At 36.5% G+C, this 17990-nt stretch overlaps 1 pseudogene; it reads left to right on the top strand.

The window, feature by feature from the left end:
* Positions 1-17990, top strand: part of LOC104855500 — a 51683-nt pseudogene that overhangs the window by 1284 nt on the left and 32409 nt on the right.

Here is a 17990-nt window from a genome sequence, read left to right as displayed (position 1 = left end):
ATATATATATATCACATTCTCATGAACTGTTTTTCATTTGTTGGACATACAGGCTGCTTCCCACATTTAGTTCTTGTGAGTTGTGCTGCCTGAAATGTGGGTATGCATGGATCACTGTAATATGACATCTTAAATCTTTTGGCAGCATACCCAGAAGAAGTGCAACTGGGTCAAATAGAATTTCTATTTTTTAATTGTTGAGGAGTCTTTATACTGACTTCATAGTGGTTGTACTTGTTTAGATTCCTACCAACAATTCATTTGGGACAAGAAGGTACAAAATAAATAATAACAAGGTAGCGGGTATCATAATCCACAACTTGAAACTATACTGTAAAGCTACTGTGACAAAAACAGCACAATACTGATGCATTTGTTTCTTTAAACAAACTCATATAGGTGATGTGAAAAAAAAGGATAGAGTAAGAGAAAATGTTAAGAAAGTAATCCAAATAAACAATGAATTTTATATAGTTAGACTTGAAAAAACAAAAAACAAAAACAAACCAGCAACAAAAAGCTCAGTGGAAACAACATAGCAGAAAATATCTCCCCATTTTCATAAATTTCCTAGTATTGTTTGATCTGCAAGTCCTGAATACTGTAATACCCCTCAGCCTACTGAGGTCTATGTGCAGGTTTAAATGATTTATTAAATTGCTACACTGAAAGCACTGCAAATGCAGTCGTCTCAAATTTATTTTAAAAGTCCTTATGCATAATCCCTATTACATAATGTAATATATGAGCAGTATTTTTGCCATTTTTTTAGTTGTCTGATAATTTAATGTGTTTGATATCTTCTGCCTTTTCTCTGGATCTTTGCAACTTGGCTGATTTTATAGCCAGACTGGGAAATTTGAGAGATTTTTGAAGTAGAATTCAATATATGAAAATTCACAACCAAGCAGAGAATTCTGGGACGTGCCAGCCTAGAGAAGAAGGGCGAAAGAAGAAAGCGGAGACACTGGGAACATTGGGAAGGAGTAACATGACTCCAGAGAGGACAGGGCAAGGGGAGGAAGAAATGCCAATGTGGGTAGATAAATGAGTATTCTTCTAGGATAAAACAGGAAGCCTGAGCAAGACTGTGATGTCATTTGCACTCAGTCCAGATCTGTAAATAAAGGTTTGTGCAAGTGGAGGGACTTTCAAATCACACAGGGACTTTCCGATGACTTTTTATGAAAAACAGTGAGGACAGGGAGAGAAACTGGGAGCCAGGGAAGTTAAGAGTCAGCGTGGAAATCAGGACCAAAGGGGAAGTGAAACATGAAGCAGGAGTACCTACCTGGGTTACAGGGGCCAAATTTTTCACTGATACAAAATTACTATGAGGAAGAGATTGTCCATTGGAAGAGCTATGAAGTTATTACAGAGCAAAAAGAGTTGCTGAAGTCAGAGGTCAAACAAGCTGAGAGACAAAAGTCCTCTTTCTCAGTGAAATGCTGCTCCTACCACTGGCACTGCTTACAGTGGTGACACTCAGCTGGTGAAACTCAGGATGGTAAGAGGAATGTCGGCTCCTGCAGGCACTGGTGCCCAGGTTCAGCATAAAGTCAGGCTATGCTTATTCAGGTGCATTTCAGGATTAAGGCTTTGAGCCCTCCTGTCTCCGGGCCTCTTGCTCCTTTCTGGAGGTTGAGGCTGGAGCCCGAGTCCCTGGGGCTCTCAAATGGGTCAGGTGTTGTGTTTTTCGCAGATTCTTTTATTGTTCTCTTCTTCTCATGCTTCTTTTCCTTTCATCACCATTTTATCCTTCCTCTCTCCACAGCCTTCCAGGGGCAGACATCCTTCAATGTCATTCAAATCTCATCCTTTCCAGCAGCAGTCAGGCAGAAAATTGAGACTAAGGCTGGTTGGGAGATTTGCAGATTGATGGCTGGGACAATGGAGCAGGCACCGCTATATTCCCGGAGCCCAGGTCAAAAGGCAGTTTGAGTGATGAAGAAGTTTTGGAGTTGGAGGCCATGTTTTGACTCTACTTATTGGAATTCATCACAGAAGTTGAGAATCATGCCCGTGGTTTCCAGATGGAATGTGAGTCCATTCCTTAGACTGAGGTGTTGGGAGTTGTGAATTGTTTCCATCTTCTTTTGCTTCAGACCACAGCTACTGCAACGTAGCTTCTCAACTCCTCCTTCCTTCACACAATTGCTTTTCCAAATTTCTTCTTTCAGACTCCACATTGCCCAAGGCACTCCTGATTTCTGTGCCCTCTGCAATCATCGCTGACAGAATAAAGGCACTGCTTTAAGATCCATTCCTAGTTTTTCTAGTATGAACCTGCTCTTTACTTTCCTAAGCCATGCTGTTGCAAAAAAGTGTGCCTTTTTTCTGTCGTACATCTTTTCCACCTTCTCCTCTTTGAGCTATCCATTCCACGTCATCCTCTGGTTCCCTCTGAAATGTTGTACTCGTGACGCACTCTGTAGTTCTCTAAGTATTGTAATGATTTTATTCCATCATTGCGCGTTTCCAATATGATCCCTCCCAAATTTCCCAGTCTTGCCACCTTCCTCTCTTTCTTTACTGTTTAATGACATTTCTCTATTTTCTCCACACAGACCCCTTTGAGATCCAGGCAATAGCAGGCTGTTGGTTGCATTCAGGAGGGGCCATTATAAGCTTCTTGAGGGCAGCTTTGGGGACTGGATTTCATGAGCTTCAGTAGTTATACATGTCGGCCTGCCCCAGAAGGTGGCATCAGGGCACAGAAGTTCTGCACATTAGTCGTGTAGTACAAAGCAATCTGTGATATTGAGGAAAACCTCCTTGGAGAAGTTTGCCCTCCATATCTGATGAGTGCGCTAAAAGCTGTGAAGGTGGATTTGCAGAAGGAAGGTTAGTCCTGTTGTGTTTCACTTGCCTCACTTCCTTTCATTCCAAAGAGTAAGAAGGTACTAGAAGAGCTTGCTCAATAACTCATCTCCACTGTCAATGAGGAAAACAAACAATGTCTGAAGTTCTAGGTTTCTGAGGTAAGTGCTCTTGGCTACAGTTAAAATGTGACAATCTCCTTGCTCATTATTGCCACGGTGAAGGCTGAGGCCTGCCTGTCCAGTGGGCCCAGCCCTGGGCCTGGCCATCTGCAGCTGGTGTGCCACGTCTCTGGCTTCCACGTGGATGCGGGGTGAGCAGGAGCAGAAGGACACTCAGCGAGGGGATGTCCTGCCCATTGCTGATGAGACCTGGTATCTCCGAGTGACCCTGGATATGGCGGCAGGGGAGGCTGCTGGGCTGTCTTGCCGAGTGCAGCACAGCAGTGTAGGAGGGCAGGACATCGTCCTCCCCTGGGGTGAGAAGGATGGGGGCTCAAAAATTCATTTCTGTTTCTGTTTTTTTCTTTTTCTCATATTTATTCTTTGCTTTCTTTCCTTTCCCCTACCACCCCAACTTCCCCTTCCCTTTGTGCCTTTTCTTCCTATTTCAAATTATCCATTATACATTTTGATCCTTATTACACTTTCAGTTTCTCACACCAGAGAAACTGTTTAGTATTTACACATGTGTGTGCTATTTATTTCACTTAAGAGTATGCCCTCAATGTGCATTCACTTAGCTATAAATGTCTCTAGTTTCTCGTTCTTTCTGCCTGAGCAGTACTCCATTTTATACACAAACAAATGAACATGTCTTCTTTATCCTGTCTTCAGTTGATGGGCAATTCTTTTTTTTTTTTTTCTGAAATGGTGATTAAACTCAAGACCTTGTGCTTGCAAGGGAGGAATGGTGCCATTAAACTAAATCCCTGGTCATTGATTCTTTTCATTTTATTGGGAAGACACCCAGCAGGGGAATAGCTGGGTCAAATACGACCTGTAATCCTAGTTTTTTGAGGTATCTCCATACTAGTGTCCACTGTGGTTGCACCAGTCTACACTCCCACTGAAGGGTTCCTTTTTCTCCACATCCCCACCAGCATTTGCTATTGGTTGATTTCTTTTTGTTGTTGTTGTTTGGAACATTTTATTTCTTTCTTTCTTTATTGGTACATTTTAGGTATACAATACAGTTACATTCATCATTGGGATCTTGTACCTTTACATGATGTATCTTGATTCTTATATTTTCCCCATTGCCCTGGCCTCCCTTCACCCCCTCTACCATTCCCTATTTACAAAATTACATTCATTTGGGATCTTGTACCTTTACATGATGTATCTTGATTCTTATATTTTCCCCATTGCCCTGGCCTCCCTTCACCCCCTCTACCATTCCCTATTTACAAAGACTTTGTTTCCACTTTTTTCCTTTCTCTTATTTTTTCTTATCCCTTCATACTTTGATAGCAGCTATTCTTTTTGGATTGAGGTGGAATCTCAGCATTGTTTGCATTTGCATATCTGAAATGACTAATGATGTTGAACATTTTTTCATATGCTTATTGTTGTTACCACTTTGTCTGAAAAATGTCTGTTCATTGCAGATGACCCTTTTGGATAGGATCTTTAAATTTGGGAGGTCTCATTTTTTTTAAAGTTCTTTATATATTCCAGATAGTAGACCTTGGTCTGGAAAATAGCTGGCAAAATTTTTTTCCCACATTATGGGTTGTTTCTTCACTCTGTTGGTGATTTCACTTGCTGTGAAGAAGCTTTTAAATAAGATGAGATCCAAGCTGTTGATTTTGTGTGCTAGGTCACATGCAACTCAGATTTTGTTCATGAAATCTTTTTATGTGCCAATCAATATCGTCAAGAGTTCCGCGTAACCTCTCTTTCAGGTAGTTTACTGTTTCTGTTTTAATGTTTAGATCTTTAATCCATTTTTATTTTAGTTTAGTTATGGTGAGAGATATAGGTATAGTTTTAATAATCTTTAGCAGGCTGAAACCCAGTTTTTCTAGCACCACTTATTAAAGAGGCTATATTTCCTCCACTGAGTGTATTTGGTTCCTTTGTAAAAAATAAGGTAGCTGAGTATGTCTGCAAGTGTTTATGGATCTTATAATCTGTTGAACTGATCCTCAGGTCTGTTTCTTTGCCAGTACCATGTTGATCTTATCACAGTGGTTTGGTAGTGTAGTTTCAAGTTGGGGTTTGTCAGACACCCTGTCATGGCTTTGTTGCCTAGAATTTCTTTTGCTATTGTAGGTCTCTTCTTGTTCCAAATTAACCTTTGTATTTTTTTGCTCTAGTTTTGTGAAGTATGCTATTGGAATTTCAATTGGAATTAGGCCATGTTCACTATGTTGATTTTTCCTACCAAGGAGTAAGGGATGTCTTTCCACTTTTTGAAATCCTCTTTGATCTCTTTTTCCAGAGTGCTGTAATTTTCAGCAAAGATGTCTTTGATTGTTTTCATTAGGTTGATTCCTGGGTATTTGAATTTTTGGATGCTATTGTAAGGGAATTGCTTTTCCAGATCCTCTCTCAGTGAGTCTGTTGTTTGTGTACAGGAAGGCTATTGTTTTTTGTGTGTTGACATTGTATTCAGCTCTGCTACTGAATTTGGTTATTAAGTCTAGAAGACTTTTGGTGGAATTCTATCTGGAGTATCATGTCATCTGCAAATAATGACAATTTGATTTTTTTTTCATTTCCTATCTTTATTCTTTTTATTTCTTTTTGTTATGCAATTGCTGTGACTATATGTGAACTATACTGAACAAGAGTGGTGATAGTGGACCTGTTTGTCCTGTTCCTGATTTTAGCATGAACGATTGAAGTGTTTGAATATTTTGTATAAAGTTGGCTATTAGTTTTTCATAGATAGCTTTTATCAGATTGAGATATAGACCATGCATTCCAAGTTTCTGTAGGTTTTTTTTTTATCATGAATGGCTGTTGGATGTTGTAGGTTTTTTTTTTTGTATCTATTGAGATGATCATATTGTTTTTGTCCTTGGCTCTATTAATATAGTGTATTACATTTATTGATTTGCATATCTTGAACCATCCCTGTATCCCTGGGATGAATATCATGTGTCAGGGTGTGTATTTTCCTGATCTTCTATATTCTGTTTGCCAGTACCTTATTGATGATTTTTGCATCTATGTTCATTAGGGAAATTGGAATATAGTTATCTTTTTTTTTGTTGGGTTTTTCTCTGTTTTGGGGAACAAAATGATGCTTACTTCCAGATATGAATTTGGCAGTATTGCTTTCTTTTTTTATTTCAATGAAGAGTTTAAACAATAATGGCAATAGTTATTCTGTACTTGTCTTGTAGAATTCAGCAGTGAAATCATCAGGACCTGGACTTGCTCATAGAACATGTTTAAGTAAGTGCAGAAGAATTGAAGTTATCCCCTATGTATTATCAGACCACAGTGCAATGAAATCAGAGATCAATAAATACATGGAAATTGAACAACATACTTCTAAATAACCAATGAGTCACAGAGGAAATTAAAGAAGAAATCAGATAATACCTACAATTAAATTACAATGACAATACAACATAATGGAATGTATGCAATGCAATGAAAGCATTCTTTTTTTGTTTTGTTTTGGTTTGGTTTTTTGAGACAGGGTCTCACTATGTAGTTGAGACTGACCTGGAACTCATTATGTAGCCCAGGGTGATCTTGAACTCACAGTGATCCTCTTGCCTCAGCCTCCCAAGTGCTGGGATTATAGGCGTGTGCCACCACACCCGGCTTAATGAAAGCATTCTTATGAGGGAAATTCATAGCAGTGAATACTCATATTAGGAAAACAGAATGAGCTCAGGTACACAACCTGATGCTGAACCTCAAAATTTAAGAAAAAAGAGGAGCAGGTAAAACCCAAAGCTCCTACAAGGGAGGAAATAAAGATCAAGGCAGAAATTATTGCAATGGAGACTAAGAGAACAGTACAAAAAAATCAGTGAAGACAAGAGTTGGTTCTTCAAAAGAATAAAGAAAATTGACAAACCCTTAGCCAACCTTAAGAAAAGAAAAAGAAAAGAAAAATCCCAAATCCACACAATTAGGAATGAAAAGGGTGAAATTACAACAATCCCAGCAGAAATCCAGAGGATCATCAATACCTAGTTTGAGAACCTATACACCAATAAAATGGAAAACAGAAGAAATGGAAAGATTCCTGGATTTGGATAAATTACCAAAGTTGAATAAAGATGACCTAAAAATTCTAAACAACTCAATATCAACCAATGAAATTGAAAACGTAATCAAAACTTACTTACTAAGAAAAGTCCAGGTCCTTATGGCTTCACTGCTGAATTCTACAAGACATTTAGAGTGGAACTACTGCCACTCCTGTTGAAACTCTTCAATGAAATTGAAAGGGAATCAATATTCCCAAATTTATTCCTAGAAGCAAGTATCATTTTGATCCCCAAAGCAGAGAAAGACCCAACTGAAAAAGAGAATATAGGCTTAATTCAGTAATGAACATAGATGAAAAAATCTTTAATAAGATACTTGCAAATAGAATGCAGGAGATCATTAAGAAGACTGTACACCCTGACCAAGTGGGATTCATTCTAGGGATGCAGGGTTGTTTCAATATATGTAAATCAATAAATGTAATACACCACATTAATAGAGCCACAGACAAAAACCATATGATCCTCTCAATAGATACAGAAAAAGCATTTACAAAATTCAACACACATTTATGATAAAAACCCTCCAATAAATTGGAATAGACAATAAATTGGAATAATCTAATAAAAGCCATCTATGAAAAACCAACAGCCAACATCATACTAAATGGTTAAAAACTGAAATTCTTCACACTAAATCAGGAATAAGACAAGGATGTCCACTATCAGCACTCCTGTTCGATATAGTTTTGGACACATTAGGAACAGCGGTTAGACAAGAGAGAAATAAAAGGAATAAAGATAGGAAATGAAGAAATGAAATTGTCATTATTTGCAGATAACAGGATACTCTACTTAGAAGACCCCAGGAACTCCAGCAAATGTCTTCTACACTTAGTAATGAAATTCAGCAAAGTAGCTAGATAGGAGGTCAACACACAGAAATCAATAGCTATCCTACATATGAAAAACAGACTCACTGCGAGAGAAGTGGGGCAAGCAATCCCTTTTACAATAGCATCCCAAAAATACCAATACTTAGGAATCCACATAACAAAAGAAATCAGTGAACTCTACTCTGAAAATATCACTTTGAAAAAAGAGATTGAAGAGGATATCAGAAAATGGAAAGACACCCCTTGCTCCTGGGTAGGAAGAATCAACATAGTGAAACGGGCCGTATTTTCAAAACTGCTATATAGATGCAGTGCAATCCTAATTGAAATTCCAGCAGCATACTTCGCAGATCTTGAGAAACAATCCAAAACCTCATTTGGAATAAGAAGAGATCTAGAAGCAATTTGAGGCAATAAAGCTAAGGTAGCGGGTATCACAATCCCCAATTTGGAAGTATACTACAAATTACTGTGATAAAAACAACATGATATTGGCAAAGAAACAGACCTGAGAGCCAGTGGAACAGATTAAATTGTGCAGAAACAACTCCAGACACAGCCACCTCATCTTCAACAAAGGAGCCAAACACTCTCACTTGAGGAAAGATAGCCTCTTTAATAAATGGTGCTGGAAAAACTGGATTTCAACTTGCCAAAGGTTAAAACTACACCTATATAGCTTAGCATGATTGAACTAAAATTGAAACAGATTAAAGGTCTAAATATTAAAACAGAAACACCAAACCTCCCGGAAAAGAGCTTACATAGAACTCTTGAGGACAGAGATGTAGGAAAAGATTTTATGAAGAAAACCTCAGTTCCCTGTGAATTAGCACAATCAACAAGTGGGATGTCTTCTTATTAAAAAGATTCTGCACAGTAAGAAAAGCAACAGATAGTGTGAAAAGACAACACATAATGTGAAAAAAAAGACTTTTCATCAGCTGTTCCTTAGACAAAGTTCTACTATTTAGAATATACAAAGAACTTAAAAATATCAGACCTCCCAAATTTAAAGACCCAATCCAAATATAGGTATATGAAATGAACAGACATTTCTCAGACAAAGAAGTAGAAATAGCAAATAAACATATGAAAAAATGTTCCACTTCACTGGTCATTTGAGAGATGCAGATGAAAATAACACTGAGATTCCCCCTCACCCTAGAAAGAATGGCTGCTATCATGAAATCAATCAATAACAAATGCTGAGGGGGCTGTGGATAAAGAGAAAACCCTGCTCCACTGCTGGTGGAAGTGCAGACTGGTGCAACTACTGTGGAAATCAATATGGAGATACCTCAAAGAACTAGGGCCGGAGGTCCCATTTCACCCTGGTATCCCCCTACTGGATATCTTTCCCAAAGAATTAAACAAATTTTACCACAGTGATATATGTGCACCCATGTTCATAACAGCACAGTTTGTAATAGCTAAAACTTGGAAGCTTCCCAATTGCCCATCAACATTAGCCTTTGTGTGTGTGTTTTAAAATAATTTGGAGTACTACTCAGCCATAAAGAATGAGGAACTATGAATATTTATAGCTAAATGGATACACACTGAGGAGGTACTCTTAAGTGAAATAAATAGGACACACATGTAAACACCGAATGGTGTTTATTTTCTTTTTTTGTGAAACTGAAAGTGTAAATAAGAACTAGAAGGTATCATGGATAATTTGAAATGGGAAGAAAAGGTGCAAAACTGAAAGGGAAATGCAAGGGGTGGGGAAAGGAAAGATGGGAGTGGAATTGATATGAGAAAAAGAAAAAAATGGAAACAAAGTCTTTGTAGATAGAGAGGGGTGCATGGTTGGAATGGCAGGCAGGGTAATGGGGAAAAAATAAGAACCAAGTTGGATTATGTAAAGGTGTAAATATCCAGTGACGAATGTCACTACATTTTATACTTAAATGTACCAATAAAATTAATTAAAAAATAGAAATCAAGTTTTTGAGCATGAATGATGTTACATTTTGTCAGAATTTTACTGTTCCTTTTCTTTTTAAACCAGGGATCGAACTTGGGACCTTGCACTTGCAACACAGATGGTGGCACCACTGAGCTAAATCCTTGGCCAGAATTTTACCGTTTCTATCATGTGATTTTTATCTGTATTTATATTGCATATTTTGTTTATTGCTTATGTGTGTTCAAAGATCTTTGCAACCCAGGAATGAAGATAGTGTGGTCATTACATATGATCTTTTCAATGATTTGTTGCCTTCTGTTTGCCTAGAATCTTGTTGAGTATTTCTGTATGTGTGTTCATAAAGAAATTCATGGATAGGTTTCTTTTCTGTTAAGTCTCTGTCCAGTTTTAGTTTCAGGACATCCTTAGATGCTAATAATGAATTTCATAGTACTTTTTCCCTTACATTTTTATTGAGGACTTTTCATTGAAATTGAGGAAAATTGGTGATAAATCTTCCCTAAAATTCTGGTAGAAGTTTACAGTGAATATATTAGATCTAGGACTTTTACTTTTTTGGTAGAATTTTTATTACTATCTTAGTCTGTTCAGAGTCTGATATCTTCTTGTTTCAGTGCCACTGGAGCTGGTGTGGGAAGGCTCTTTTGGAAGGAGCTCAGCAGAGCTTAGCAGCCAGTGAGAGTACACTCATCCAGGTTTTAGCTTGTGGGTCTTTAGAGGCAGGTGAAATGGCCTCCCCTGGTGTCTGAAAAGCAAGACCGATAGCATGGGACACACATCCCTGTGGCGTCTGTCACATGGGTGGCAATATGCTCATTTTGGCCCTGCTTCAGTGTCTCATTTCTACCCTCGCTTCCCTTGGGTCACACCTGTTGTGTGCATGTCCCTGTGTGCTCTTTCCAAGTCCCTATTGAGATCCCCCCTTTCTTTCTGTCCCAAGAACTAGTTGATCCTCACATTTTTGTTGCTCTGATTGATTCTTCTGGCTTTCTTAAATGCTCTAATTGAGGAGTCTCATTGTTGTGACTGCCAAGGCACTGGGCCTCTTTTTGTTGATGAGATGGGAGCTGTTTGCCATGAGTGTTTAGCTGTGAAGTGACCACAGCTGTCCGCCTGGCTGTGGCCGACCTATGCCTAGCCTCATGTCACTGCCCTGTCACCTCTCCCGGGCTCCAATCACCACATCCTATGTATGTTCTCTTGCCCCAGTTTTCTTCCACAAATTGTAGTCAGGCCACAATTATCTCACTAAGCTTCCTCCTCTTTTCTTCACCTGCTTTTCTCTGGAGGTTACATCGCTTCCCATAATGTATATCATCAGGATGTGCACTGTAAGGAGTGTTGGGGGTGAGAATAGAACCTGCCTTTTGTTTTAGAGAGCCCTTATGCTGGATACTGACTGTTGCTTAAATTTCATACTCATGCCTGTGTTTTTCATTTACCTGGGTTTCTGAGAACCTGCCGATGCTGGGGAGTGACCTCTAAGCAACTCACAAGTACTGCCGACTCTAATCCTCTACCTTTGTTGGACTGGCCTCAGTACATTTTGTAATTCTCATTTTTTGACACCCTAATTATTAAGAATTAGTATCTCTGAATTCCTAAGTATGGATGCATTTTCTGGTTACATTTTAAATCACTGGCTTATCTTAATTACATTTTTTCATAAAATATTTACTATGGTTTATGCCACATGGTATTTGTTTATAGTGTTTTAAGGTAAAGTATATTTTCAAATAAATGTTCCACATTGACTAGAAAAGAATATTTTCCTATAGTTAAGATTTGAACTTTTAAATGTAACCATTAGGCTATTTTTATTGTTATTCAAGATTTAAACATATTTAGTGCCTTGGTCTTTTATTATTCACAAAAGTACATAAAAATTTTCTCCACTGAAACTGTACTTTGTATAATATTTATACCATCTTTTAATTTATAGTTTAGAGTATCCTGTTATATGCGTAAATGTTTAGAAATATTACATCTTCTTTGTGATGAATATATTTGTTTCATTGTAGAAATACTTTTGCTATTATGGTGACTTTGTTGGATTAATATAGACACACCAATTTCTTTTCTTTTTTTCTTTCTTTTCTTTTTATGTACTACAGATCAAATTCAGGACCTTGCACTTATGAGGCAGGTAGAGGCACCACTGGGCTAAATCCCCAGCTCTAGCCATAGCAATTTCTTTTGGTTAGTGTTTGCATAGTTTATTTTTTCTATCTTTTAAATTTGCATACCTTTTTGGTAGTTACATGTTTGATATCTCTCTTGAGCATAACACATATAAGTTGATTGTATTCAGTATAACAATCTTTGTGTTTTTTGGTTAGGATATTGATTGAGGTGTATTTCCTATTATATTTAAATTTACATGTATCATCTATAATCTTGCTTTGCTTTCTTCATTTCATTCTTTTCCTTCCTTTTATATTTTGTCTACTTCAGATCAAATATTTTTAATTACTCCATTTTCCAACTTGCTAACATGATGTGTTCACGATCTTTTATTATTCTCTTTTGGTGATTCTGTACATTTCCACATGATCCTAAACATTAAATTCTACAAATTAATCTTTTCTTAGTTTTTGATAATTCAATAACCATACAGCATTTTAGTGTCATCTATTTGCTTCTTGCCTATGTGCTATTGAAATTATGTATTCAAATTTATGACTTATGCAAATTTAGATTCAAAATAAATTTTATCTACAACAAACTCAGTAAATATTCAGTTTGCTTTGTTGTCCTTTTTCTTGTACTGCTTTACAGAGTTGGGTATCAGCAGTGCCAGATGACCTTAGACCAGGAATTGGAAATATTCAAATCTGGATTTCAATCACTTCTGAGGCATATCCATATTTTCTTTCTATTTTCAGTTCACTTTACACTTACATCACAAGGATTGAGGATGGAAAGTCTTGTGGTTGCTCCCTGAAGTCTTAGGTGTTTACCAGGACTTCTCTTTCTAAGTAGGCCTCATATTCAAGATTTTGGTTCTGGAAATCTATGGCTCTGTGTATTGTTTTGCTCAGCCTCTCCTGTGTCCTCCCTTTGGAATTCACAGATGCCTCTAGGCAAAGGAATGCGGTCCTTGACTCTGGGCTTCATTTTATAGGGCTTCTCTCCTTCCCTGGGTGAGTGTTCTCTAATTTCTCCTTGTCCTGATAGCGCTCAGTTGTGGTCACATAGGTGTCCTAATGAAGAATCTAGTACTAGCTGGCTAAGCAGGACACATTGTTCTAAATAACATGATCTACCATTACTAGAAGTTAAATTCTAATGTTATTTTTAAAATAATACAAATTGGTTACCCTCTATGGTGTCACAAATGACACATACTGTTAGTGTTTAGTATTTGAGTAGTATTTACTTGTGTGCATATGCTACATTTTAGAACATACAAGTGCAATATGTCAGGCACAGAAAACAATCATTACATGATATCACTTACATGTGGAGCTTAAATCATGCAAAAAGAGAGGAGTTTGGTGCCTTCCATGAACTAGAAAAAGGAGAAATGGAAAGATACTGGTCAAAGAGTAGGCAGTTTCAATTGCGCAAAAGATTTGGAAATATAATGTACACTAATGTCACTGTCAGTGTTGATAACAATACAGTAATGTATATTTGAAAATTTCCTAGCTCATAGATCTTTAACAGTCTCATAGAAAAACAAACAAACAAACAAAAACAAAACAAAAAACAAAATCAAAACAGAATGGGGCTGGGGATTTAGCTCAGTGGCTCTGCCACCTGCTTTGCAAATGCAAAGTCCAGAGTTCAATCCCCGGTACCAAAAAACCATCCAAAAAAGAAAAAACAGAATAGTTAATGATACAAGGTGATAGATATACTAATTAACTTCATGGTGGTTAGCATTTTATAATGTGTACATAATCAAAACTCTATTTAGTACATTAATTACATTTAATTTTATTTGCAAAATATACCTTAATAAAATTGAAAAGGAAAAATTATATGAATAGATATTAAAGCAACGTGAATATAAACAAACTTGAAAATAAGTACCTATCAAATAATTTGCCATCAATCACGGAAATAAATCAAAGGAGAAACAAAACTCATATTTGAGTTCTTTGACAACATCATAGCAGATAGAACATTCCTTTACATTTCTACAAAAGTTGGGCAACCTGTTCCTTCCAAAAGTCCTAGGTGCTCAAGAAAGGAGACTCACTGAAGACCTGAGGAGCAGCTGCCTTGTGAAGGTCCCATTGCTAACATGGGACAGTTTTACCCCATTAAAAGCAATGATTAGGAAACAGTCAAGTCTTTAAGATGCTTTGGAATTTACAAAAACAGAATTATTCAAATAAATAATTGGTCACCATGGGGAATGTCATGTAAAACATTGTCTTGGGAAGTAATAGATAAGTGAGGATAATAAAGCTCATATTCTTGAATTAATTCAAGCTAATGAAATAGTTATGGAGCAGAATGTCTATTTTTGGAAATATTCTAAAAAATAATTGGAAAATGCATAGTACATCTTTCTGATCTGTAGGCCATTTGTTCATTAGATGTGGCCGAGGGCCATCTTGAGACCTCTGATATCCTTTCTGAGGGTCTGCAGTGCAAAACCATTCATAAAACAACACTATCATGTTATTTAACATTTTCATTCTTTTCTTCTGAATGTGGGGTTTTATTCAGAGCATGGGTGTTGCATCGGTGTGAAGGCAGAAACAGGTATGAAAATGTAACTTTTTAATGAGGATATTGGAGAGTACTACAGAAATACAAACAAATAAACAAACAAAGAAATAAATGGAGCCAGAAAGCCATTTTTCACATAAATACTTGAAAACATTTGAAATATAAAACCATTATTTGCTTTATTATGTAACCAATGGCAAATGATTTCTTGGCTCTATACTTAGCAAAATTTAGACTGTATGCGATGTTTCAAGAAGAATGACTCAATATATTTGAGAATTAAACAGAATAAAAGGAGAAGGAGAAACCTATAGGTCAAGTAGATTCCATACCAACTAAATAAAACAGCTACATAAATTATGGTACTTATTTTTATTCAGATTAATAAAAAACTTCTAAAAATCATGCAGTAGTTGAGAAACTTTGATAATATTTAGATATTTAATGCTATTTATAAATGATTTAACTTTTAAGGAATATAATTATGGCACCATATCAGAAACTTATCTTTAGGTGTTAGAAATACCTATAAAACTTCATGAATGATATATGATTCATGAAATATATTTTAATTTTCAGTTGATATTTTTTCCAAACCTGTGTAGTGATCACACAGTAGTTCTTTATACTGTTTTTTTCTTTCTTTCGTTCTTTCTTTTTTTGGCACCAGATATTGAACTTGGAACCTTGCAATTGTGAGGCAGGTCATGGAACCACTGAACTAAATCCCAGGCTCTATGCTGCTTTATTTTTAGGCACATATTACATTATCCATTAAAAGTTGATAAAGTAGTCATCCTTACCATGTGGTTTCAAATTGGCTTTGTACTTCTAATTGAAGACTTTAAAAAAGTCTCTACATATCACAAAAAATAGGAAGATATTATAATGAATAAAAACACGATTGCATTTATTTTTGTATTTACAAATTTTATTGTATATATTTAATTTGTATAACATTCTGTTTTGATAACATATAAATCATTAGATGGTGACTGTAGCAAATTAACACATTCACGAATTCCCATTTTTTTGCAGGATCCCTAAAATCTACTCTGTTAGCAAATAGACCAAATTCAACATCATACTCTTGACCCTATTCTTCTTGTTGGACAGTAGATCTCTGGATTTGTGCATTCTGCATATCTGATCCCTTGCATCCTTTCACCTACATCTGTCCACTCCCCAACTCCCCTGCTGTAGTACTTGGATGTTATAAAGGGGAAATGTGGAGGGATGAGGGATGAGGTTGCTTCTGTTTCTTTGGAGCAGCTCTTGTCTTCGCCTTGGACTTCATTTCCTGCCTCCTAGCACAGACTCTTCAGTTTCTTGTGTGGATTCTTTAGTCTCCAGACATCGACTCTTCAGCCTTTCTACACGGACCCATAGAACTCTTGATGCAGACCCCCACAGGATACTGCAGCAAGCTCCAGACCTGCGGCTAAACCCTTTGGTCTCCAGTGTGCAGACAGACCCCGTGGACTCTTTCTCATCCGACTCTGTGGGTGGCCATTGAAAGCCAATCTTTAAATTCTCATATATTTATATATCTTGTGTCATATCTGTTTCTCTAGTACCTACTGACGGATACACCTTAGCGGTATTCATTTATTCTCTAGGTTTGTGTATTTGACTCTTTTAAAAGATTTCACGTACCACGTCCATATAAATGAGATCATGCACTGCTTTCCATTCTGTGTCTGGCTTACTTCCCTTTGCCTAATGTTCTCCATGTTTATCCATGTTATGGAAAAATGGAAGATTTTAAAGAAATTTTAAAGCTGAGTAGTATTTCATTGTCTGTTACTACAGTTTCTTTATCCATTTGTCTATTGGTAGGCAATTTGGTTTTTCCATATGTTGGTTATTGTAATAATGCTGCAGTGAACGTGAGGGTCTTCGTGGAGCGATCATTTCACTTCCTCAAGAAGAGACTAGTCATGCAGTAGTTCTGTTTTTAATTTCTTCAAGAACCTCCATTGTGCATTCCACCATGGCAGCCATCATTTACATTTCTACGAAGTGTGCAAGAATTTTCATTTTTTTCCCCCCAGTACCGGGAATTGAACTCAGGACCTTGTTCTTGGGAGGTAGGAGCAGCGTCACTGAGCTAAATTCCTGGCCTGGGTTTTCATTTTTCCATAAACTTATTAGCACTAATCTATCATGGTTTTGATAATAATTCATCTATTATCATGAAAACAAGTATAATTATCTTACTGTTTTACTTTCATTTCTCCAATAATTAGCGATTTTGAACATTTTTATATATATCCTGACCATTTCTTTGTCTTCGTTGTTTTTTTTCTTTTTATTGAGTTTATCGGTACATTTTAGGTATACAGTACTGTTACATTCATTATTGGGATCTTGTACTTTTACATGGCAGATCTTGATTCTCATTTTTACCCCCTTGACCCTGCCCTCCCTGCACCACCTCCTCCCCTCTCCATTTATAAACGCTTTATTTCCATTTTTTCATTTTCTCATATTTTTTCTTTTCCCTTATTCCCTTTCCCCTACCCTTCCCACTTTCCCTACACCTTTAGCCCTCTTCTTCCTATTTCACATTGTTAATTATCTCATTAGGATCTTGTGTACTGTTATAGTTTTTCACACCAGAGAAACTATTCGGTATTTACACATGTGTGACTTATTCTTTTCACTTAGGAGTATATCCTCAAAATCTTTGTCTTCATTGAAAAAAAATCTATTCAAATTCCTTGCCCATTTTTAAATCAGTTACTTGCTTTTCTGTACTTCAGTTGTATGAGTTCTGTACATATTTTGCATATGGGCATCTTAACAGACACATGGTTTGCAAGCCTCTAGGTTGTTCTTTCATTTTATAGCTTGTTTACTCTTCTGTGTAGAATATACTTAGCTTGATACAGTGCAATATATTTGTTCTCAGTCTGATGCCTTGTGAGTTTGTTATGACAACCAAAAACACATTGCCAGAGCCAATGAAATTAGTTTTCCTCTATATGTATTTTCTTGAAACATTAAGATGACAAGTCTTATATGTTCGTCTTTTATCTCTGTAGAAAATTTCTGTGGATGGATGGATCCAGGTTCTCATTTTGCACATGGAAACTTACTTTTCTCAGCACCATATATTTCCCCTTTATATTCTTTTTTGCACTTTTGTTAAAAGATTATTTGACCATGTCTGAGTTGATGTTTTGGGTTCTTTATTCTTATTCACTTCTCTCTGTATCTGTTTTTATACAATGCTACCCTGTTTTGCTTACAATAGGTTTATAATATAACTTTATTCATTTATTAATAGGCATGACATTAAATTTTTGTAAATTAATACATTAAATTAAAAAATTGTGTATATTCAGGGTTCAATGTCATGATATGTTTCAGGATATATACATATATATGTATATATGTATATGCATATATATGCATATATGTATATGCATATGTGCACATATACATATATATGTATATACATTATATA

The sequence above is a fragment of the Fukomys damarensis genome, unplaced genomic scaffold, assembly GCF_012274545.1.
Source record: "Fukomys damarensis isolate Sample0158 unplaced genomic scaffold, DMR_v1.0_HiC HiC_scaffold_19, whole genome shotgun sequence".
Lineage (NCBI taxonomy): Eukaryota > Metazoa > Chordata > Mammalia > Rodentia > Bathyergidae > Fukomys > Fukomys damarensis.
The sequence above is the reverse complement of the archived record's forward strand: the minus strand, read 5'-3'. Positions and strand labels throughout refer to the sequence as shown.